Consider the following 22771-nt stretch of genomic DNA (forward strand, 5'->3'; position numbering starts at 1 on the left):
TAAATGCTGTTTGTAACCAGAAAGGGAATGAGGGGAAAGTGATAAGTAAATAAATCAAGAGGAAAAAGAAAATGTGACTATCTGAGAAAGGGAATAGAAGCCAAGTTTCACAGCCTTCTGTCAGTTGCTTGGGAGACAAAGGGAGGGGAAGTGGGGAATGGAGTTTTGTTTAAAACATCAGGAAGCAAGAGAGGGCACTGATTAAACATGCAGGTTGTGGAGCCAGAATTCCTGGGTTTAAAACTTATTTTTAGCACTTCCTGCTGTGAGAATAATGTCAGACTGCTTAATCTAAGCCTCAGTTACTTAGTTCTGCAATGGGGCTATATAATAACACCTACCTCATAAATCCATGGGGAAGATTCCATGAGATAAACCATGTCTTGATCCTTAGTCCAGGGCATGACCCATTTTAAATGTTAGCTGTTATTGTTATTAAACCTCAGAAGTTTGTTGTGGTTATGTATGGGGGAATGCTGAGGAAAACTGTAAAGCCAGAGCCAAAGAATATAAAATTCGTTTTGTTGATAAAAGGGATTTGATAAGACATATATGCTACCATAGCTACAATGTAAACTTGCTGGAAATAGCTTTGAAAGAGTGTGGAATTGCGACAGCCGATTTTATGTTGGAAGAAAAGCAGCGTTATTATTTTTAGGTCCAAATAGAATTGCCTAATGGATTCCATACATTAGTAATGTAAGACTATATGCCTGACTTACTTTCCCTGGCTCCATTTGAAGGGAGGGGAATGAGAGATCTAGTAGAAGGTGACTTGGCATACAGAGCAGTACAATCTTATGCTCATTGTCTCTAGAGATCCTGGTGAGACAAGGAGATGCGGAAGTTGTTGGAAAGGAGACAAGAAGTTTTTATTCATTACTCTTAGGCCAGAAGAATCATGAGGGCATGATTCATCACCAGACTAGGCTTAATTTAAAGGCAACTTTGGATCTCTTTGCTTTGGTAGTTAAACTGTTTTGTGGCGACTAAGTGGTAATATACAGGGGCATGTATAATAGAGATACATGGGCAAATTTTCTTATGGGTTATAGTTTCCATTTCTTTACAACTGTTAAGACTTTTCCACTGTCTGTTGTGAGAATTAAAAGATACCACTTATTAAAAAAAAAAAAAAAACTACCTAACAAAATGTTTGAGACACAGTAGTTGTGCTACAATTGTTCATTTCCTTTCCTTTATCTATTTATTTAGAATTTCTTCTATTATTCCTTTAGATACTTTCTTGCTTATACCCTACTATGACATCCAGTTGAGAGCATGATGACTTCTCATTCATTTTTCTTGCGTATTTACTTGGTAACCCATTGCTTTCCTTTGGGCATTTTACATTTCCTTTGTCTACTTTCTTGACCCTCTGACACATGTCCTTTTCAGTTGTCTTTTGTGCTCAATATCTTCTGTTGGCTCCTGTAGATTCACTTGCCTTCTCCTCTCCTCTGCTCTGCTTTAATAATGGGCTACATCAATGATCCCCATGTTTTCTGGCTTCTGGATGGGTTTGGCCAGTGGAGAAAGGGTGCTGGGGAAGATCCTTGAGAGCATGTGATGACTGGCTGACTTGTGAACTGGACCCCAGCAATCAGAAGCTCCTTACCCCCTCCTCTGCCCTTGGAATGTGTGTTCCATTTGCTTTCCCTTTTCCCGGAAGCTGCCTCAAGGACATAGCCTTTGAGATAATGATGTGGTATTGAGACCACCCAGGTGGTATATGTGACTGAACCTAGGTAAGGGCTGTACATAAACTTTCAAGAGTTGGTAGGTGGGTGTGAAGATCTGTCAGCTGCCCAAGACAAGCATCATAGAGAAGTCCCCTTACTTATTAAACCTGCCACCTACCAGTCTGGTGCGGTCTGCCTCTCATTTTTTCTGGTCTCTCTTACCTTCTGCAAACAGGGGCTGGTTTTAGAGTATATTAGGAGAGCGTCTGAGGAGTTGTGACCAACAAAGGAAAAAGTGAATATGAGGAGTTTATTTCCTCAACTCCCTTCCTATGGGGTCACCAGGACTGGATGCATGAAGCTAGGTGGTTCTCTCCACATGGCTCTGTCTCTTCATTCAGGCTAATACTTTCTTTCCACTTCCCATCAGACCAAGGAATAGCTCCTCACTGTTACTAGGCCAAGATCTTTATAAATATCTCCCTTTAAAACTCTTCTTTAATTACCCAATTTCAACGTGCTATCTCTTTCCAGCTAGGATGCTTGGAAGGATATACTGCCTCTGCTCTTGGATTCTACCACTCTTGATCTTTTTTCCTCTATATTAATATAAGCACCTATCTTACATCTAGAAAGTTTCAAATTTATAAGAAAATCAAAGCACATTTAAATAATACATATCTCAGTATAGATCACTCAGATTTCTAGGTTTCAATCATCTAATTATTAGGAGTCTGAGTGGGTGAGTAATCTGCAAATACATTTTTCATGTCTTAATATATAAGCTGGAATCTGGCTAATGAAATAATATATATTTTGGAATTTGATACATAGTGGGTTTTTTTTTGTAAGATCTCTTATTTAGAAAGTAGTGGCTGATTGTCAATGGATTTTATAAATAAGATGCTCTCAGTTATGGACCTCCAAGATAGAATTATGGTGAGGTTTCATGTTCGATGTGTATTTGTTTAACTATATAATTATATCACTAACCCAAACATTAGATAAAAGGGTAGGTTATTTTAGTAAATTGTAAATGGAATTTGTTATTGTTTTAATTTTTGCATCACTTAAAATTCCAAAGATCTGAAATCAACACCTGAGCAGAAATATATTCAAGAACATAAAACATACAAAGAAAGGAGGTTTATTAGAAATTAAATGTACTCTTTAATTAGGTCTGGTGTTCACATCTGAGTGAAATCAAATGGCCTTTAGCAAATATTTTACAAGCATGGTTTTTGTATAAGGAAAGGTAGGTGACATAATGATCAATTATGAGACTGACATGCTATTTTCTTTTATCTTTGGCTGCTCTGCTAAAATTCAAAGTACTGGGTTATACTACAGCATATCTTTTAGGAGCCCTATTAGATGTGTATTTTATTTGCTAATTAGTGTTGGTAGTTCCTCAGTTTGCAGCCAAAAGGGCACTAGGCGTTGGATCAGAAAGATATCTGATATGCAATGGCATGTAATTTTGTAAAGCAAAAAATTATCATATTTTATATTTTTATAGAGAGTAAAAATTTTTTTTCTTTGATTTCTATGTGTTCTCTGTGAAAGATAAATTTTAAAACAGTCTGACACTCTGGTATACAAAGAACTGTCCTTGCTTGTATGATCTCAAATAACATCGATATAATAAACTTTGGTAACATTGCACAGAGTTTGTCTGAATGCTATCTTTTTTCTGAGTGCACTACTGTGTATGTGATATGATATTTGTGTAAATCAGTTATATATTAAATTAGCATATCCATGATATGTCATACACACATATTTATCCTATTTAATGATTTTCAGCAAATATGTATTGAGAATCTCTGATGTTGTGGACGCTAGAGCTGCAGCAGTGAGCTCAACATGGTCTCTACCCTCATGAACAGTACACACGCTTAAGCATTTGCTGTAGATGTGAACAGTTTTCTCCACAAAGAATGCAACCATTTAGGACAATTTAGACAGAAATGGAAAAATAGAACTCCTGTTAATCAAGGTCTTTTTAAAACAGTGGACTGCCTCTTTAGTTTAGAAAGAAACTAATCTCAAATAAATTTAAATACCATGCCTGGGCATCTTTTTTTCATTCCTATTTTGAATCAGTATCATTCCCTACTGTTAACAAAAGTTAAACTTCTCCTTTCCTCTGATCCTTAATTTATAATTTTAAAAATAGATCTCAGCTGCCCTGTTAATGTTATCACCACCAATGGGTTAGCTGTTATGTGGTTTAACGTTCTTTAGATGTCATTAAGTAATATCTTTGAGGTATCTAGTTTTCACACATATCTTTATTTTTCTTAGAAACAATAGCCTTTTTAGTTTGCCAGGAAAAATGGTTTCACTTTATAAATACCATCACCTGGCTGTTAGATTTATATATTATGTACAATTTACAGATGAAAAAAATAGTAAATTGAGTGAGTTACCCATTGTTCACTGTTAAACATACAGGAGATGCCCACATAAGACCTAAACAAGGTATGCAAAATGGCAAGCTTGCAGAGGGCAATTCATGGACTGCTGACCTCCCAAGACAATGTCAAAGATTTTATTAATCTTACAACCATTATAAAAAGAAATGAGAAAACAATAATGGAAATGTAACAATTATCATAATGTGATGATGAAAATAAAAAAAATAAATTTTTAATGGCACAATAAAAGGAAAACATGGTAGAAAAATGTAATAGAACTACATACAATATAACCCATAACCATACATTTAAAAAGGCATTAAATTGCAACTCTTCCCAGCATGGTCACCCAAGTTGAATATCATGAAATGGCTAATGGTTCACTTGATACTTCCCAAAGTTTAGAGAGCAGCAGGGGTAGAAAAATTCATTTGTCATTTGAGCCTTTATGAACGACTAAGAGAATTACGCTCTCCACATTCACCGTACAATGGCAGGAAGAGTGGGAGGCACCGGGTAGGGCCTGTGACATCCAACGCAAGAATTGAAAGATGTACAGCTGTTGGTGAAGGAAGGGAATGTTGTCATTTCATGTTGGCGGAGAAACACTATCTTCTGGAAGGAAACACAGGATCCTGGCAGGAAAGAATTTTAGATCACATAATATTGAAATCACTGATGCTGAAAATAGTACCGAAGTAGCCTTGAGTCTGTTCAGCAATAACCAGCCCAACATTGGTTCTCCCCATTCCTCATGTGTATATTTGCAAAACCACAGTACCACAAGTAGGAATTGGTTATCAAACGTGGCTGTGCGTAACCACTCACAACTATGGGAGATTTCCTCTAAAATAATTTTGCTTCACTCACATGAAAGGCTGTTTTGAAAAACTTCACATGCAAAAAAAAGTTATAGGATATGATTGATGAAAACTTTAACAGAATTTTCATAAAGCCCTTAGAGATCAAGTAGTGAAAGAAGATCAGAAATTGAAGGTACTATTAGGGATTTAAAAACCACTTATTGAAGAAAAAACAAGATGCTTTGGGCCACTGTGTATGTGATACAAGGTAAATGGATACTCTGAAGGCTGCGGTGTGAGTAAAGTGGTTCAGGATATTTATGACCTGGGGGCAGGGGGCGGGGTGGAGAGAGAAGGAGGGAAGAGAGGGAGGGGTGAATTGCAAAATCTGCTAGTGATACAAGACTATTTAGATTGAGTATTGGTAGAAGCCCAGAACCCAATTTCAGATTTAAAATACATATTTTTAAATTCCTAAGATATGTAAGGAGTTTAAAAATTATTGAGAGCGCATGCACATAAGAATAATTTTACTGCTTACCTCATTTAGTAGATATTATATTCAGTCTCAAATAAGCCAGGGTTTTAGTCACTGGCCAAGAAATTTCTGTAAAGTTTGTGAGGTACTGAAATCCTTGGATGTATTTTCCTGGGTGCTTTAAATGTAATATATAAAGCATTACTGAGGAGAAATTATAAAAATTATAACCCTATAACCCTTTCAATTTTAAAATGAGTTATCTGTATATTAAGTGCTGATGGTGTAAGTTAAAAGTACATAGAGCGAGTTTAAATATAGGAGTAGGGCACAGAATGAGTACCCTTATTTTTCATTTTCTCTGGCCACTTTCAGGCATAATACAGATCAATTAACTTTCTAATCCATTAATAAGGATGGGTTCTCATCTGAATGTGCTCAAATGAAAGTCTAAAAATATCCCAGTTCAAGACTGCAGTGGTTTCTTTTTTTTGCCTATTTGTGTCGACTGACATTTGATTGCTGAAATCAAGTCATACTCTATCTAGGTGTAACCTTTCTGTACTGTATGCGAGGGTGTAAACTTTGAATGTCTTACTGAAAAAAAAAATGTTGTTTTTGTGATTGTGTACTTTGTGACATTGGCTAATTTATCCAGAAAATTTATAGTAAAAAAGCTGCATAGGTTACTGGGTGTCTGATGGAGATGTGACCCTATGTGGAGCGTTCAATGTGTTGGTATATAGAAGAATCTGAAAAATAAAGTACTTGTCTCCATTAGAAAAACAAAACAGATGATAATGTGCTAAAATCATGGAATTGTCAAATTAAACAGTGTTAGTAGGAACTAATGATAAAAGGATTCTCTAATATGCAACTACTAGGGCATTTCTGCTAGCTGTTATGGAAGAGATACTTGAAGAAATCATCTGATACTCTTTGAAAATATAAATAAATTTTTTAAAAGGAAAAAAAGAAGAAAGCTGGGAGGAAAAAAAAAGCTAGGGACTAGTACTTTTTAAGATTTAAGTTTAGGAGCTAAGCCTTGTCAGTTTTTATTGGTTAATAAGATTGAGGAAATAGGTGCCAAGTATAGGTGGTAAGGAGACTATATTCTGGATACAGCCCTAACGGCCTTCAAAGCGTATATCTTTTTCATGATATCCTTTTTCTCCCCCTTACTTGACATTCTCTCAGAGGATTTAGTCCAATGTTTCCAGTTTAACTTGCACCTAGGTCCTGATGACATCTAAATAAATATTTCCAGCCTCAACATCTCTCAGAAACTCCAGCTCTGAATTTGACTGGACATATGTACTTAGATGTTTTAAAGGCATCTCAGACCTAACCTATTTGTTGCATTCCCATTCCCTCTATTTCAAAGCTTCCTGTGTTCATTACTGTAATTAATGCACCTGCCATATACCTAATCGCCCAAGCTAAGAGTATCAAAGTCAAGCTTAACTCTTCTCTTTTCATAGTTTGCTAAATCCAATTTATCAACAAATCTTTTCAATTATATATTTTCATTAAAAATTACCAAGCCAAACTCTTACTGGGTTTTTTTTTTTTTTTATGACATTGCTCTAGAGTCCGTTGCCATTTATTTTCTAGACACTTGCCACAGTTTCTTTTTTCTTTTTTTAAATGTTTACTTATTTTTGAGAGAGACAGAGACAGAATGCGAGTGGGTTAGGGGCAGAGAGAGAGAGAGAGAGAGAGACAGAGAGAGACAGAATCCGAAACAGGCTCCAGACTCTGAGCTCAGTATAGGGTCCGACGTGGGGCTTGCACTCATGAGCTGTGAAATCATGACCTGAGCTGAAGTCAGATGCTCAACCGACTGAGCCACCCAGGTGTCCCGCCACAGTTTCCAGTATTCCCGTTCCAGTAACTGTATTGTCTTTTTCCTTCTTATGTCTGCGTTCCACATTACTCCCAGGAATATTTCCTAAACAGACATACAGACACATCTCTACTCATTCTTTGCAAAAACTTTTCATGGTTCTTACATTATTAAAGAAGTAGTCCAAAATCCTTAGCTTGTACTGCACACTCCAGGAACATTGAAGTTAGTGGTTATTTCATGAGAAAGGCATGATTTTATGCCTCATTTTCTTGCTCTAGAAATTCCCTCCTCTTAGAATTACCTTCTGTCCAATCTCTTCGTATGGAACTTGTAAAACGTATGGTTATCTTTTAACTCCCAAACCAAATACCACGTCTTCTGTCAGACTTCTCTTCTTCTCCTCTTACAGAGTTCTTTTTTCTTCTACATTGACTTAATTTGCTTAATGCCTTTGTTAAAACATGAACCAGTTTGTATTAGATGTTTTTGTTTATTTGATTCTGTTTATTCTTTTCTCTTCCATTATTTCTCTTTGACTTTTTCTTTTAATCCTGTTCTCTTCCTTTTGATCCGGTAAGATCTTTGAAGTCAAGGACCTTTGTATAACTAGTGCCAAGCACCAAATTAAAAATGTAGCAGGGCCTCTGTAAAGGTAAAATGAGTGAACCAAATAATCTTAGAATGAGAGAGAGACATGAAAATGGAAACCTAAGAGATTTGAGCAGTCACTGCAGACTATGGGGGAAAAATGTTGAATAGGAATAAGTTCAACTGAGATTGGAGACCTTTCTTATGGGTATAACCAGTGCTGGAGGTAAGTGTGGCCCAATAAGAAGGGGAGAAAAGAGAATTTAAACTTTTGGTAACAATGATTTGGTCAAAGTGATTGTCCAAAGGGTCCCAGAGAATAGTCAGATAAATGAATCAAGATTGACCAACTGATCAAGGTGAGCCTGAGACCATGAGCATTCTTCACTTGTGTAAATTTCTGGAGAAGAGGCACCATCTTGGGAAAATCAGTCTTCATGCAAAGTAAAGAGTAGAGGTAATGTTTTAGGAAAAGATTCTCATGATTTCCAAGTTTGTTAGCAAAAAATGGGAGTGCTTGTAAAATTGGTATGCCAATGCTTTGGCTTTGGACCTTTGATGATTGGACTGAATAAATTAATAGGTAGATAGGAGCAGCAGTAAAAGTGTAGTTCACAGGGATGGGATGGGCTCATTGATTCAATTGGAAGTAAATGTTACTGATCTCTTCCTTTCTTTCTTTCTTTCTTTTTCTGCTGGACCCTTCCCATTAGCAAAAAATTCTTTTGCACAAAAAATCTAATTTTTCTTTGTTTACTTAACTCTCCATCTACCACCCCATTTCTTTCCTTACTTTTATAACAAACTCCTTGAAAAATTTATGTTCATTCTGTTTAATTTTTCTTTTCCATTGTCCCTTCATCCCAAGATTTTGTTTCCATGACTCCATTGCAAATTCATCTTTTCAAGTTCACCAAAGACCTTTTAGTTATTAATTCTAACTCATAATTCTTGGTCCTCTTTCTAACTAACCTATTTGATGAAGTTGATCACTTGATGATCACTTCCTCTAAAAATGATTTTTTTTTTTTTCACTTGACTTCTAGGACACCACATTTCCTTGGTTTTCCTTCAACTTCACTGACTGGTCCTTTCCAGTTTCCTATGTTTGTTGTCATTTCTATTGTAAACCTTTGAGCACTCCAGGGATCAATGCTTGGATATGTTCTTTCTCTATTTCATTAAATTGTGCTCACTTCCTAGATTATCTTATCTATTCTTGTGGCTCTAATTGCTATATATCACTGATAACTCCCAAGTATATATTTTCAGTCTAGTTATCCCTTTTAACTCTAGACTCAACTGTGTACTTTACATCTTAACTCAGAGAAACAGTTGGCATCTCACACTTAATATATCGAAAACCACATTCCCAATCTTCCTCCTCAACCTATGCTTCTTATAATGGTTCTCATCTAATTTAATTGCAATTCTGTTTTCCAGTTGCTTAGGCTAAAGTTCTTATAATCCCTGGTTCATCTCTTTGCCTCACACCTCACATTTATTCTGGCAGCAGACTCTACGGACTTTCATTTAAAAATACATCTTACCCCTTGTTACCACTTTGCCATTCCCTGTCTGGTCATACCCATCAATGTCTATCATCTGATTTTGTTGCAGTAGGCCTCATAAGTAGTTTGTTGCCTCATTTCAAACTATTTTCAGTATCACAGCCAGAATGAACCTGTGTAATCATCAATCAAAAAGACTAATAGGCCTGTGCCCCACCCGACTCTCATTTCCACTCTGATTTGTCTAATGGGACTCTTACCTTTTCACTGACCTGACCTCTTTAGAGTTCCTCAAACATAGTAGGCAAACTCCTGCCTCAGTTCTTTTGTACTTGCAGCTTTCTTTCCCTAGAATGTTTTCCCCTAAGATAGCAAAACAATTTGCTGTCTGACTTCTGTCAACTCTCTGCCCAAATTTCACCTTTCCCAGTGAACCATTCCCTGGCTACCTGATCTGCAGTTCTAAAAACTACTGTCTTCCCATCTTCCCTGCTTTATTGTTTCACTTAGCACTTACCTAGATAACAAGTACTTAGACAGGACTTTCCATGAGCAAGGCACTGTTCTAGGCTCTGCAGGAAATATTAGCTTATTTAATAATCATAATAACAACCCTTTGAGCTTGGCAATATTATTAGTCCCATTTTCGATATGAGAAAACTAGAAACTGGATTGGTTAAGTGACCCATCCACTGTCAAGATGGCTTTGTAAGTTGTGCTCCTTACCACCCTATTAGGCAGCCCCTCGCCATGTCCACATTCTACATCTGTTACTTATTGATCTTTTAGATTCTCTGTCTCACAAAGTATTGGCCAAAATGATGTAGGCTCAATGTGATAGGTAAAACTTCTAGGGTGTGTCCAAAATGAAAACAGAACCAAAACACAAGGAAATATAAAATTCCTACTCAGACTTTATATTCTTTCTCTTTCTCACAGAGGATCTAGTGAAGAACTCTGAGATCTTTATGGATGGAATGGGGCAATTGTGGGAGAAATGACTCAGTGACTGACCAGGAACACCTGCATGGGATCATTGCATGAACAATCCAAAAATTTAGGGGTTGGCCTTCCATGAATAACACAGGAATCGTTCATATAGAGGGGATAGTTGAAGATAGTGATTAAAATCAGTGAAAGATTCAAAAAAAGATTGAAGAATAAAGAACTCAGAGCAGGGTCCTGAGAAACACAACTGAATGTAAGAGATTGAAAAGCCAATCAAAGAGATAAAATTAGACAATAACTTAAGATTGTTTATTGTTACTGAAATCAAAGCACAAAAAAAATCTCCATAAAAAGTATGTTAAGATCAGTCAGAAAATGCCATTTAGAATTACTGGAAAGAGGTTATTGCTAAATTACTGGAACATAATTGCTAGAAGTTTATTTAAGACAACAGTAACCTTTTAAAATTAGATTATTTTGTGGGGTTTTTTTGGTGTTAAGTTGTATGAGTTCTTTATATATTTTGGATATTAATTCCTTATCAGCTATATCATTTGCAAATATCTTTTCCCATTTCGTAGGTTGCCTTTTCATTTTGTTGATGATTTCTTCCATGTGCAAAAGCCTTTTAGTCTGATTTAGTTGCAGTTGTTTATTTTTGCTTTTGTTTCCCTTGCTTGGGGAGACAGATCCAGAAAAATATTGCTAAGGACAACATTCAAGAATTTACTGCCTATGTTTTCTTTTAAGAGTTTTATGGCTTCAGGTTTTACATTTAGGTCTTTAATCCAGTTTTAGTTTATTTTTTGTTTGATGTAAAAGAATAGTCCAGTTTCATTCTTTTGCATGTAGCTTTCTAGTTTTTCCCAATACTTTTTATTGAAAAGACTGTCTTTTCCCCATTGTATACCCTTGCCTTGCCTTGCCTTGCCTTCTTTGTTGTAGATTAATTGACCATATATGTGTGTGTATTTCTGGCTAGAGGACATCTTTCCAAAGAAGGTATATAGATGGCCAACAGATACACAAAATGCTCAAAAATCATTAATCTTAGGGAAATGTGAATCAAAACCACAATGAGATATCACCTCACATTAGTCAGGATGGCTAGTATCAGAAAGAAATAACAAATGTTGGCAAGGCTTTAAAGAAAGGGAACCCTTGTGTACCATTGATGGGAATGTAAATTGTGTAGCCACTATGGAAAACAGTATGGAGGTTCCTTAAAATAATTAAAAATAGAAATATCATATGATCTAGTAATTCCACTTCTGGGTATTTACATGAAGAAAATGAAAGCATTAATTCAAAAAGATGCATGCACTCCTACGTTTATTGCAACATTATTTACAGTAGCCAAGATATGGAAGCAACCTAAGTGTCCATTGATAGATGAATGGAAAAAGATGTGGTATATACAATGGAATATTATTCAGCCATAAAAAAGATTGAAATTTTGCCATTTGTGACTACAGGAATGGACTGAGAGAATATTATACTAACTGAATTAAGCCAGACAAAGACAAATACCATCGGATTTTACTTATATGTGGAATCTAAAAAACAAAACAAAGAGTCGTAAATATAGAGAACGAACTGATAGTTCTGGGGCAGGGTGGGAGGTAGGTGAAATAGGTAAAAGAAATTAAAAGGTACAAGCATCTAGTTACTGAAATTAAAAAAGAGAATAACCTCAAAAAAAAAAAAAAAACACACCAAACTTTTGAAAATGGAAACACAAGAGCCAATATGGAGAGGTTAACTGAACAAACAAGGGAGAGAACTGTGATATTAAATCATCATAAAAAATGCAAAGGAATAATGTTTATAGTACAGGTAAAAAGTATGAATTAGGAAGAGAGAAACTTTGAAGAGAAAGATAAGAAAGAAGAGAACCATCTTGATGCAGAACATGTTTTATGTTCCTTTTTTTTTTTTTTTCAAGATAATAAAGAGGCAGTGTTCTGACTGAATTTGGGAATGGAAAATAACACTTACATTGGTCAGTATGGATTAGAGCTCTTCTATAAAAGGGTCACGAGGGAATTCTAAAACCTTCTTGATGTGAACTGTGACCATTTCCAATTACAAATAGAAATGTAGAATCAAAGAAGAAAATTTATATGTACCATAATGTATTTTGGAGCCATTTAAAATACATCTGTCTCTTCCAGTTCTAATTAGGCAGCTAATTTGACTTGGGTAGCTATATTGGTGTGAAGAATTGTGGACAAATAGCATAAAGACATATTTTCTTTTATCAAGTAAAATGTCCAGTAAATGGCAATGATAAGCAATTCTTAAACATTTCTTTTTTTTTTTTTTCATTTTTTTCCCCACATATTTGATGTTTATTTATTTTTGAGAGAGAGAGAGAGAGACAGAGTGCGAGCAGGGGAGGGGCAGAGAGAGAGGGAGACACAGAATCCAAAGCGGGCTCCAGGCTCCAAGCTGTCAGCACAGAGCCCAATACAGGGCTTGAACTCATGAACCATGAGATCATGACCTGAGCTGAAGTCGGATGCTTAACTGACTGAGCCACCCATGCGCCACCCCCCCCCCACCTTTCTTAAAACACTGTTTTTGATTTTTTTTTTTTTTTTGAGAGAGAGAGACAGAGTGCGAGCAGGGGATTCAATTTTTTTTAATGTTTATTTTTGAGAGAGACAGAGCATGCGGGGGGAGGGGCAGAGAGAGAGGGAGACACAGAATTTGAAGCAGGCTCCATGCTCTGAGCTATCGGCATAGAGCCCAATGTGGGGCTCGAACTCATGGCCGCAAGATCATGACCTGAGCCAAAGTTGGATGCTTAATTCACTGAGCCACCCAGGAGCCCTAAGAAAAACAATTCTCTTAACCTAATGTGTTCTTATTCAGGCATAGGAAGTTGGTGAACAATAATTGACCATGTTTATCACTTCTTGTTTTTTTGTTTGTTTTGTTGTTGTTGTTGTTTTCTTGGAAAACCTCTTCATTAAGCTGCTAGTGAGATTAGGAAAATCATGTATTTGGTAAAATAAAGGCAGAATCAGACATATTTGCCCTCTGGATCTTAGTTTTCCAATGTAGATTCACTAATCACCAAGGTCCACTCAAGGTATGAAAAGAACTCTCTAATTCCACAGGTATAGCACTTTTCATTTATTTTAAACTTACAGAGAAGATTACTCAATCAGACAAAAACAGGTAAGCAGGTGACCATTCTCTGATGTTAGAGGAAAGAAGTATAATACAGATTTTCTACACTAAGATAAGCATGAGCATTGGTAAAGTCTCCTTCTCTTCTCTTCCCCCAGACAAGGACTAAAGGCTACTTCCGTCATATCTTAAAATGTCCAGCAACAACCTAAATGCTAATCCTGATTTTGAAAATGTTATTATTTTGTTTCTCTGGTTAATGCTGAATGACATTTAGGAAAATGCTGTCGCGAGGAAAGATACAAGTTCTTTGTTTATAGACAAGGATCAATATGATAAATGATGTCACATTTGTTTTCTAAGTAACCCCTGTAGTGTCTTGAATGATTATACAGTTTGTGTGCAAACTTGGGGAATAATAGTATTGGTATTCATAATACAGCACAGTGTCTTAAAGCCTAATAGAATTTCCAGTAATATTCTGCCTGGCATAAGGACTGTCTCAGAAACTGACTCGTCTTTTACCGTAAACTAGCTCTGTCAACTCCAAGACTCTTGAGTATGTTGAGATAGAGGTCAAACCATGTTACTACAAGGTAGAATTTTAATTGTAGTCAGTTAATGTAACTGCTGCAACAGGTTTAAGAAAAACATTGTTTAGCCGAAATAAAGGAGCATTTTGTTAAGAAATTTTGTGACAATCAGCAGCAATAACCCTGTGGTTTATTAAACAGAAATCTTCTATGATTAAGCCGGGAAAAACTGCAAAGGGGGTGACTTCAGCCTTGATCACCTCATTTTACTCTTTTTTGAGGTTTTGAGGAAATGAAACAAACCTTGGTAGGGAGCAGATCAAAGGTTAGCAAGAGGAGATAGCATCATTCTCTTTCCTGATTAGTCCATGAGGGCAATTAAGCAAAGAGCCATAAAGTAGAATTATTCTTTTGCTCATTTTTGGGGGGGGAATTTTGGTATGTTATATAATCACAATCTTTCTGAATGCTATTTTACATGTTCACATGCCTAAGGTCTCTTACTAATTGGGATACCTTTGCGTGGAACTCCCGTAGGGATGACATATCTTGCTGAGGGGACCATGTTGGGTATAAGACAGGCGGGAAGATACTTTTTACACTTTAATAATTTCTCTGTGCTTTTTAAGTTTTGCCTAGGTCAATTAACTCCTCCATCTATTATTAAGCATTGGCCAGATCTGCTTTTGTTTGTTAATTGTGCTTCATATCTGACATTATAGATCATGTGCAAGGGGGTGGCTGCCTGTCAGATTCCTGAGTCTGTCTTTTGGTCTGGTGCTGTGGGCGAGGGACTCACATGGGCAGGACACAGGAATTTTTTATTCAGCTGAAAATTACTAAATCGAGCCATGGGAGAAAACCACCTCTGTTTCAGAAGGTGTTAAAGCCTGGGCTGAGTGATTCCGTCTCAATATCATAAGGCAGAAGAACACTGGTTTGTATTCAGGAGACCCTAGATTCAAATCTTGGCTCCATTATGTAAAAGCTAGACAAGTCCCTTAATCTGCCCGTGTCTCGGTTTTCTCATTTGTAGAGTAAGAATTGATTGCTTAGAATTGTTATGAAAGTTAAGGGAGGAAATTTGTAGAAACTTATTTAACACCATACTCATCCAGAAGATGCTCAGTCTGAATCCTGAAGCAGTTCAGACTGAACTTCCACTTTCTAAAGGCTGTATAATCATCTAGTTCTGCTAAGACAAATGCAGAGAGTTAATGTGCCAGCAGAGGACCTGTTTATACTGTTGGAGAAACTGGGGTCTGTGGCAAATGGATGGGAAAGGCTGAGTCCAAAATGGAAGCCATAAACAGATTTTGGTTTAACTTGGTGGGGTTTGTTCAGTAAGTACAAGTTCAAGCCAGGGAGAAGGGTGTAGTTAATAAGAAACAAGAGGATTTTGACTAGGAGCCTGGATACAGATATAACTAGGACTTACCTATTTAGTGGATCTATAAAGATGCAGAGATGTCACTTGGGATGACGATAAGGGCTTTCTAACCTTTGTTCTGGTTATGAACAGCTTTCTTGGTATGAGAGGTTAAAGGCTGTGGGTTTAGGCTGTGCAGAGAGAGATGGGATCCTGCCAGCACCAATAATAACAATAAAGGGCTCTGTACTCTGAGTGGTTTTCCCAGTTGACACAGCATAGCTAGGTTCTCCTAGCTAAGGGAGGTCTTTTTTTTTGTTTGTTTGTTTTTCATGGGATCTTATGTGATAGAGATTTCTGAATTAGGGGTACTAATTCTGAAATAGATGCCAGTGACTTCTAGAGTTGTCTCACTAGAACATCCTTTTATCCCTGGTGTTAAGTGGTTATTGGCCACATCTCAGGAAACAGTCTGACCTAAAGCTTAAACAATAAGCATTAACTTAATGAACTAAAGTCAGTAAGTATAAACTAGTACAATTTGGGAAGTGGGGCAGACATTAAGAAAAATGACTATCCATTTAGTATCATCTCTTCCTTTGGATTCTACAGATTATGTCAAGTTAGGATATAGGCATTCCAAGAGATAGAAGATGGTTTCTCACATTGTTCAGTGTTTATTATTTAATGATGCATAATATGTCATCTCAACTGTATTTCCATTTGCCTTCGATAACTCTGTGTACTACATACAAACATACCCATAGAGCTAAATTGTACTTGTCAGTATTGACGTTATTTAAATATTTTTTCAATGCAATTAATATTGTTTATCAATGAAAGAATGGATTGGAAGGGTGAGAATTACTGACATATTTTCTCTCCTCTTTTCCTTTCTTCCCTCAGAAGTTTCGTAAGCATTCCTATCAGCACGAAACAGGTGAGGATCCCACTGGGCACAGGGTAATCCTTGTGGATAAATGGTACATATCGAAAAATCTGTTGACTTATCATTTAGCGACAGCTGCCCAACTACCTTTCTCCCTACTGCGAGAGTCCCTGGCTGAATCATCAGAAGTTGATTAATAATCAAAAAAGTAGAATCTGCTAGGGTGTAGGAAATAGGCGCTCACTTACACAGTACAGCTGAGAACAAAATTGGCACAATTTTTTTCTGGACAAGAGTTGGCCTATATATTAGCAGCCTTTAAAATATGGTTACTCTTTGACTTTGCAGTTTCACATTTGTGAAATTATTCAGAAGAAATAATCAGATAAATGTGCAAATCTATAGAAGTCCAAGGATGTTCACTGCAGCATTGTTTATAATAATGGAAAATTGGAAACCTACCTAAATGGTCGGTAAAAAGGACCTTATTATGATACTTTTCTATGACAGAGTAATATGTACACATTACAAAATTTTATAAAAAATGCATAATCATATAGGAAAATATTCATGAACTAGTATCAAGTGAAAAAAGCAAAATGGAAAACTATGTTTAGGTAGCATTCTATTTTTGTAATAAATATGCAGATTTAGATACTTAAAAAAAACCCCACAGTACCATGTATCAAAAAGCACAAGAGTTACATTAGTGCTATAATAGGTGATTTTTTTCTTATGCTTTTCTGTCATAAACGTGTTAATTTTGTCATCACTTAAAGGTAATTGTGATATTGAGCGCATCCCTTTTTTCTAGAATTGTAATGCCATCAGCAGTGATTTTATCTCTTTTGTTCATTGCTGTGTGTTCAACACCTAGAAGAATGTGTAACTATAGTTAGGGGCTTAATAAATATCTGTTTAATGAATGAATTCTCACTCTGTTCTATTATTCTCAAACATTACCATACCAGAGAGCCAACACCTTCTTAGGACAGTTGTGTTGAAATGAACAGAAGCTCAAAATGATCCAGCCCCCCCAAATAGTCTTAATTTCTAGAACAGTTCTAGAGATTGAAGGTCATATTTTAATGCTCTAAGATTCCCCAATTTATGCTCTAATACCACAGTTTAGTTTATATTATTATTATTTTTAATGTCTATTCTATTTTTGAAAGAGGGAGAGCACGTGAGCAGGGGAGGGGCAGAGAGAGAGAGGGAGAGAGAGAATCCCAAGCGGGCTCCATGCTGACAGCAGCGAGCCCAATGTGGGACTTGAATTCACAAACTGTGAGATCATGACCGGAGCCGAAGTCAGACACTTGACCAACTGAGCCACCCAGGTGCCCCTAGTTTATATTATTTGTATAATTTGGGGTGGGAACCAGGATTTAAAGAAATAACAAATGGCTGTGCATAAAAATGAAGTTCCTCATTTCATTTACCTTTTTTTATGCAACAAAAATTATCACATGCTTATTTTTTTTTATTGTGTGTTGAAAACATTTGGGGGGAGTATAACAGCAAATATGTAAACACTTGTAGTTTAAGTTTGTTGAGAAGTTTGGTTGCCCACCATCTTCTGGATACCCTTTTTATGCATGGGGAATCTCTCCCTTTATGAGATCTCAATCTCCAAGGCAGACACCAGAAACTTAAATTTTAAACTTCGTTTACAGCTATAGCTCAAGAATTTTTTGTAGATTTCTCCCATCAAATGTTCCCAAGCAAGGTTTTGATTAGGAAACATACCGCAGGAAGAAAGAAGCACGGTGCAGTATCTATTTTTCTGGTGAAGGTGACTGAGAAGTAGCCAGTGTTATATGTCCCAGTTCTAACAGTTAGGCCTGGGGATTTATAGGCAGGAAAATCTGGGGTTCCCAGCAGCAGCGGAAAACTGTTCTGTGAGCGATTATGTCATTGCAATTTGGATATTGTCCTAGTTAGATCACCTCCAGTGATTCTCTGACCTTCCCCAAAATCCTGTGAATTGCCTACTATTGTTCCATAGTATGTTTCTCCTTCGAAGAGTAACAGAACACCCAATAAAAGGCTTCTTACGATCTTTTCTTCTCTCTCCTCTCTTCTCATCTACAGGATGGCTGTATAGTTATACCACAAAGTCTACTACCCCACTGGTACTGCACTCAAGTATTCTGCATCTCTGTCCACTACAGTAGTTGAACTATATGTCCCTGGCCCACAAAGGCCATCTCGGTTTTTTTGTCATCCTGGATCCCACCCTCTCTCTCCTACTAAAGGACATGGCAGTTAGCCCCTCTCAATTCCACATCACCAGCATTCTTTCCCATTGGTGTAATGAATGTTGTAATATATTGTAACGATAATTATCCATTGCCCTCACTGCCCTCTCCAGTGAATTAACCATTTCCCTTCTCTCTGCTAAACCAAACTCCCTCAAGAGTTGCCAGTATTCACAGTTTTCACATCCCTGCCTCTGCAGCCATCCCAGGACAAGCTGCCACCACCAGTTTCCATCTGGACCACCGCAGTAGCCTCTTGTATGTCTCTTTGCTTTCTCACTGACAGATATGTGCCCTACTCAAAGCAGCTGTGGTGAGATTTTAGAAATAAGGTCAAGTCACATCTTGCTCAGAATTTCCCAGTGCTTTTATCTTACTAACATACAAGTTGCAAGTCCTTGCCATTTGGCACCAGGCTACTTTTTTGACCTTATCTCCCATTTCTCTCACCCTCTTCCATTACCTCTGTTCCTTCTTTTTTCTCTAAACTTCCACGAATGCCTTTACATCCAAGCCTGTGCGTTCACTGCCCCTTCTCCCTCGGATACTCTTCTTCTAGGTAGTCACTTAATTTTGAGATTTGCTCAAATGCTCCGCTCTCTTGGAGGATTTATCTCCTTACCTTACCTGCAACAGTTGTCTTCTGCCCCTAACACCCTTTCTTACCCGATTTCTTTTTCCTCAGAGAACTTATTACCTCTTCTGTTTTATGTGCTTATTTGCATATTATCTATCTACTCCCACTACAATATTATCTCTATGAGAGCAAGAATGTCGCTTGATCACTGCTGTGTTTCCCAGTGCTTAGAGGCATTAGGTAAATATTTGTTGAATGAGTGCCTGGGATCTTATGAGAGCAAAGAGCAGGGAGTGCCATATATTCCCTAGGAGATTCTTCTCAGCGGGGGTGGTTCTGAAACAAGTACTGAATAATGGGACATATGCCAGGCAACAGGCAAAGAAGAGAGGAGAGGACATTGTAGAAGAGGGAATGGTATGTTCAGGTGCACAGAGAAATGGAAGTTTTAATTCTAGGGGGAAGAGCACTTTCTTTATAGCTAGTGCCCAAGTATGGATGGAGTAGGGAGTGTGATGGAGTTTTCAGAGATAAACCTTGAATGGTAGACACCATGATAAATGTGTTAGGTTTATTCTTGCAAAGTTTAGCAGTATAACTGTATGTGTACTGTACCATTCCAAGGATTTTTTTCTACATTTTTCATATGCTTATTTTATTGAGAAAGAAATTTTATTGGAAAGAAAATTAAACCACTTTATATTGCTGTGGACGAAATGATGCAGAACCAAAAATCCAATTGCCTAACTTATGTCTTCCTTTCTTAAAAAGCATCGAATGCTTTTAGTAGTATTTTTCAGACTCTACCCAGTGGTATAGCCCCCTATATAATCTATGTATATGAGCTATGCTCATATGAAGTGGCAAATCAGAGATCAAATCCTTCTCCTTCTCTATTTGAATGAATGGTTGTTGGCTTGTGTCAATCTGATTCAAAAATAGTAAAGGAAAAGATTAATTTTCTCATACATAGTGGCTCTTAATCCTTTGAGACTGATAAATGCTATGGACAGTCTACCTAGAGAAATATGTGTAAACGCACATAAACAGTTTTGAATAAAATTTTAAAAAGTGTTGGATGCACCCTGCGGCCATTCATGTCTCTTTTATGTCCATTGGCTCGGTTACACATATATCATGTTTCTCACACATGTACCATGTTACTCAAAAGGTAGTAAGTCAAAGTAGTATGAAATGAGTCAACTAAATATTTTCAAAATTACACACCGGAGATATTATTAGCATATGAATGCGTTTTATACATTGGATGTCATTATTTATCCAGTGTGTCTCTGAATGATTTATAAAAACATTGGATTCCCTGAATATATAAAAAATCTTGGAAAATAGTCCCTCAATAAATAAACATAATAGGTATAGGATAGTATTTTATATTAACTGGATTAAAAAAAACATAGGCAAAATTAGAATATTCCTAACTTACTGTTAAAGTGGTAAACAAAAATCAGTTAGGTGGAAACTTAAAGTATTTAATCTCAAAAGTTTGCCAAATGGATGGGGACTTTTAGTGATTAGGATGTGTTTGGCTGCAAGTACCAAAAACATATCTCAAAATGCTTAACTCTAGAGAAAGTTTATCACTTCACATGTAAGTCACTGGCATGCAAGATGACTCCAAAGTCAGGTAGTTAAGCAGTCCCACAATGCCAGCAGAGATTAAGGTTCTCTGCATCTTCCCACTCCCACAATTTCAGGGAATCGCCTTGGTTGTCAGGCCAGCTGCTCCTGTGGTCCCAGTATGGATGCTACAGTTCCAGGAGGCATTCAGATAATGTGACCATCCAGAGGAATAAAATGACAGTCTCTTCTCTGTGTTTCTTACTCTAAGTCCTTCCCCTTTGATGTAGGAGACCTCTCTTCACAGCCCATTGTCCAGAATGGGTCATATCCATTTGTAAGCCAATCATTGTTAAGGAGAATTGTATAAACTTGATAGAGTTAAATTGCTCATGATTTGCTCTTGAGCTGAGAACAAAAATATATTTTCTGAGGTATAGGTACATGCATAAAACTGGGGTCTCCTTAGCAAATAAGAATGAGGAAATTATGGGTAGGCAACTATTAATCTATCTTGTAAGAGTTGAACAAAAATATGAAGGAAAAATATTTTCATAGCAAAATAGGGTTAGATTATGTGTCTACAATATTGGCTTCTGTGGGTGATGGAGGAAAAATGTCATGAGATCATTAGCTTTGTAGGCGTTGATTAATGTGATTATTGAATACAAATGGAAGCAATTTTTTTCAGAAATATCTATTAATATTTGAGAAGTGTTAATGTTATGATTACCTAGGTACATTTAACGTCTCTGTGATTGATTTCCTCATTTGTAAAATGTGGATAAAGCAACCTTTCCTAGCTATCTCATAGACTTCCTTTGTGAGCCAAAATGATTACATCTGTGAAGGTTCATTGTAAACAATAAAATGAAATTCAAAAGTTGTTAGTCTATTTCTCTCAGATTTCAAAGTACTTGACATAAGTGGTCTTATTAAATTAATGTTAGTGAGGTGGTTTACAAGTGCTATGGTATTTCTTGTTTACAAATAAAGCCATTTGGAAATCTTGATTTTCATGGAACCAACATTGTATAGGTAGCCAAACTAGAAATAGAATCACACCTCATACCTGGCTCAGTTTTCTTCATAAGATTTGACAACCTTGACATTAAAAATAAATTGTAGGGGCGCCTGGGTGGCGCAGTCGGTTAAGCGTCCGAGTTCAGCCAGGTCACGATCTCGCGGTCCGTGAGTTCGAGCCCCGCGTCGGGCTCTGGGCTGATGGCTCGGAGCCTGGAGCCTGTTTCCGATTCAGTGTCTCCCTCTCTCTCTGCCCCTCCCCCGTTCATGCTCTCTCTCTGTCCCAAAAAAATAAATAAACGTTGAAAAAAAAATTAAAAAAAAAATTAATTGTAACATTTAGCTATAATTCCTTTTGTCATGGATAACAGTGGCTTTACAACTTTTTGATTGTGAAAGAAAAAAAATAATTTTACATCATAAACCAGTACATGTGTGCAGGTGCATGTACACACAGACTACATATACATCTACACAAACAGAAATATAGAAAACAGATAAAAAAACTATTAAACATACTTATTCTATGTGCAATTAGTTCTGACATTTTTTTGTTAAATTTGACTAAAACCTTTGTTGCAACTTATTAAATTGATTTTATGAGCAACCAATAGTTTGTGACCCATAGTTTGTAACACACTACTACGTTCTACTAGTGCTACTCCTTCTACTAGTATAAAAGCAGTGAGGGCATCTGGGTGGCTCAGTCAGTTAAGCATCTGACTTCAGCTCAGGTCGTGATCTCATAGCTTGTGAGTTTGAGCCCCACATCGGGCTATCTGCCTCATGCCGGGTTCTCTGCTGTCATCACGGAACCCACTTTGGATCCTCTGTCTCCCTCACTCTCTGCTCCTCTCCCACTCTCTCTCATTCTCTCTCTCTCTCTCTCTCTCTCTCTCTCTCTCTCTCTCTCTCTCAAAAATAAACATTAAAAAAAACACAGTGAAACAGGGATAGCCTAGAGACTTTGGGGCTCTATCCAGTGGAAATCCTACAGATGTGTTTTGTTAGGGCTGGGCAATGTTTTGTTGCTGTTGTTATTATTATTGGTTTGTTTTTAATAGCCTAAGCTTTACCTCAGAAATACTGAATCATGATATCTAAGAAAAGGCATGGGCATACAT

General features: G+C 36.9%; 1 long non-coding RNA gene across 1 annotated transcript in view; it reads left to right on the forward strand.

Moving 5' to 3' along the window:
* LOC123600012 overlaps positions 1–22771 on the forward strand; it is a 42885-nt gene that overhangs the window by 11316 nt on the left and 8798 nt on the right. The window contains exon 3 of the long non-coding RNA XR_006713421.1: positions 16226–16259. This is a non-coding gene — a long non-coding RNA (uncharacterized LOC123600012). The remainder of the gene's footprint in view (positions 1–16225; positions 16260–22771) is intronic.

This window comes from Leopardus geoffroyi, chromosome C1, assembly GCF_018350155.1.
Source record: "Leopardus geoffroyi isolate Oge1 chromosome C1, O.geoffroyi_Oge1_pat1.0, whole genome shotgun sequence".
In the NCBI taxonomy this organism is placed as follows: domain Eukaryota; kingdom Metazoa; phylum Chordata; class Mammalia; order Carnivora; family Felidae; genus Leopardus; species Leopardus geoffroyi.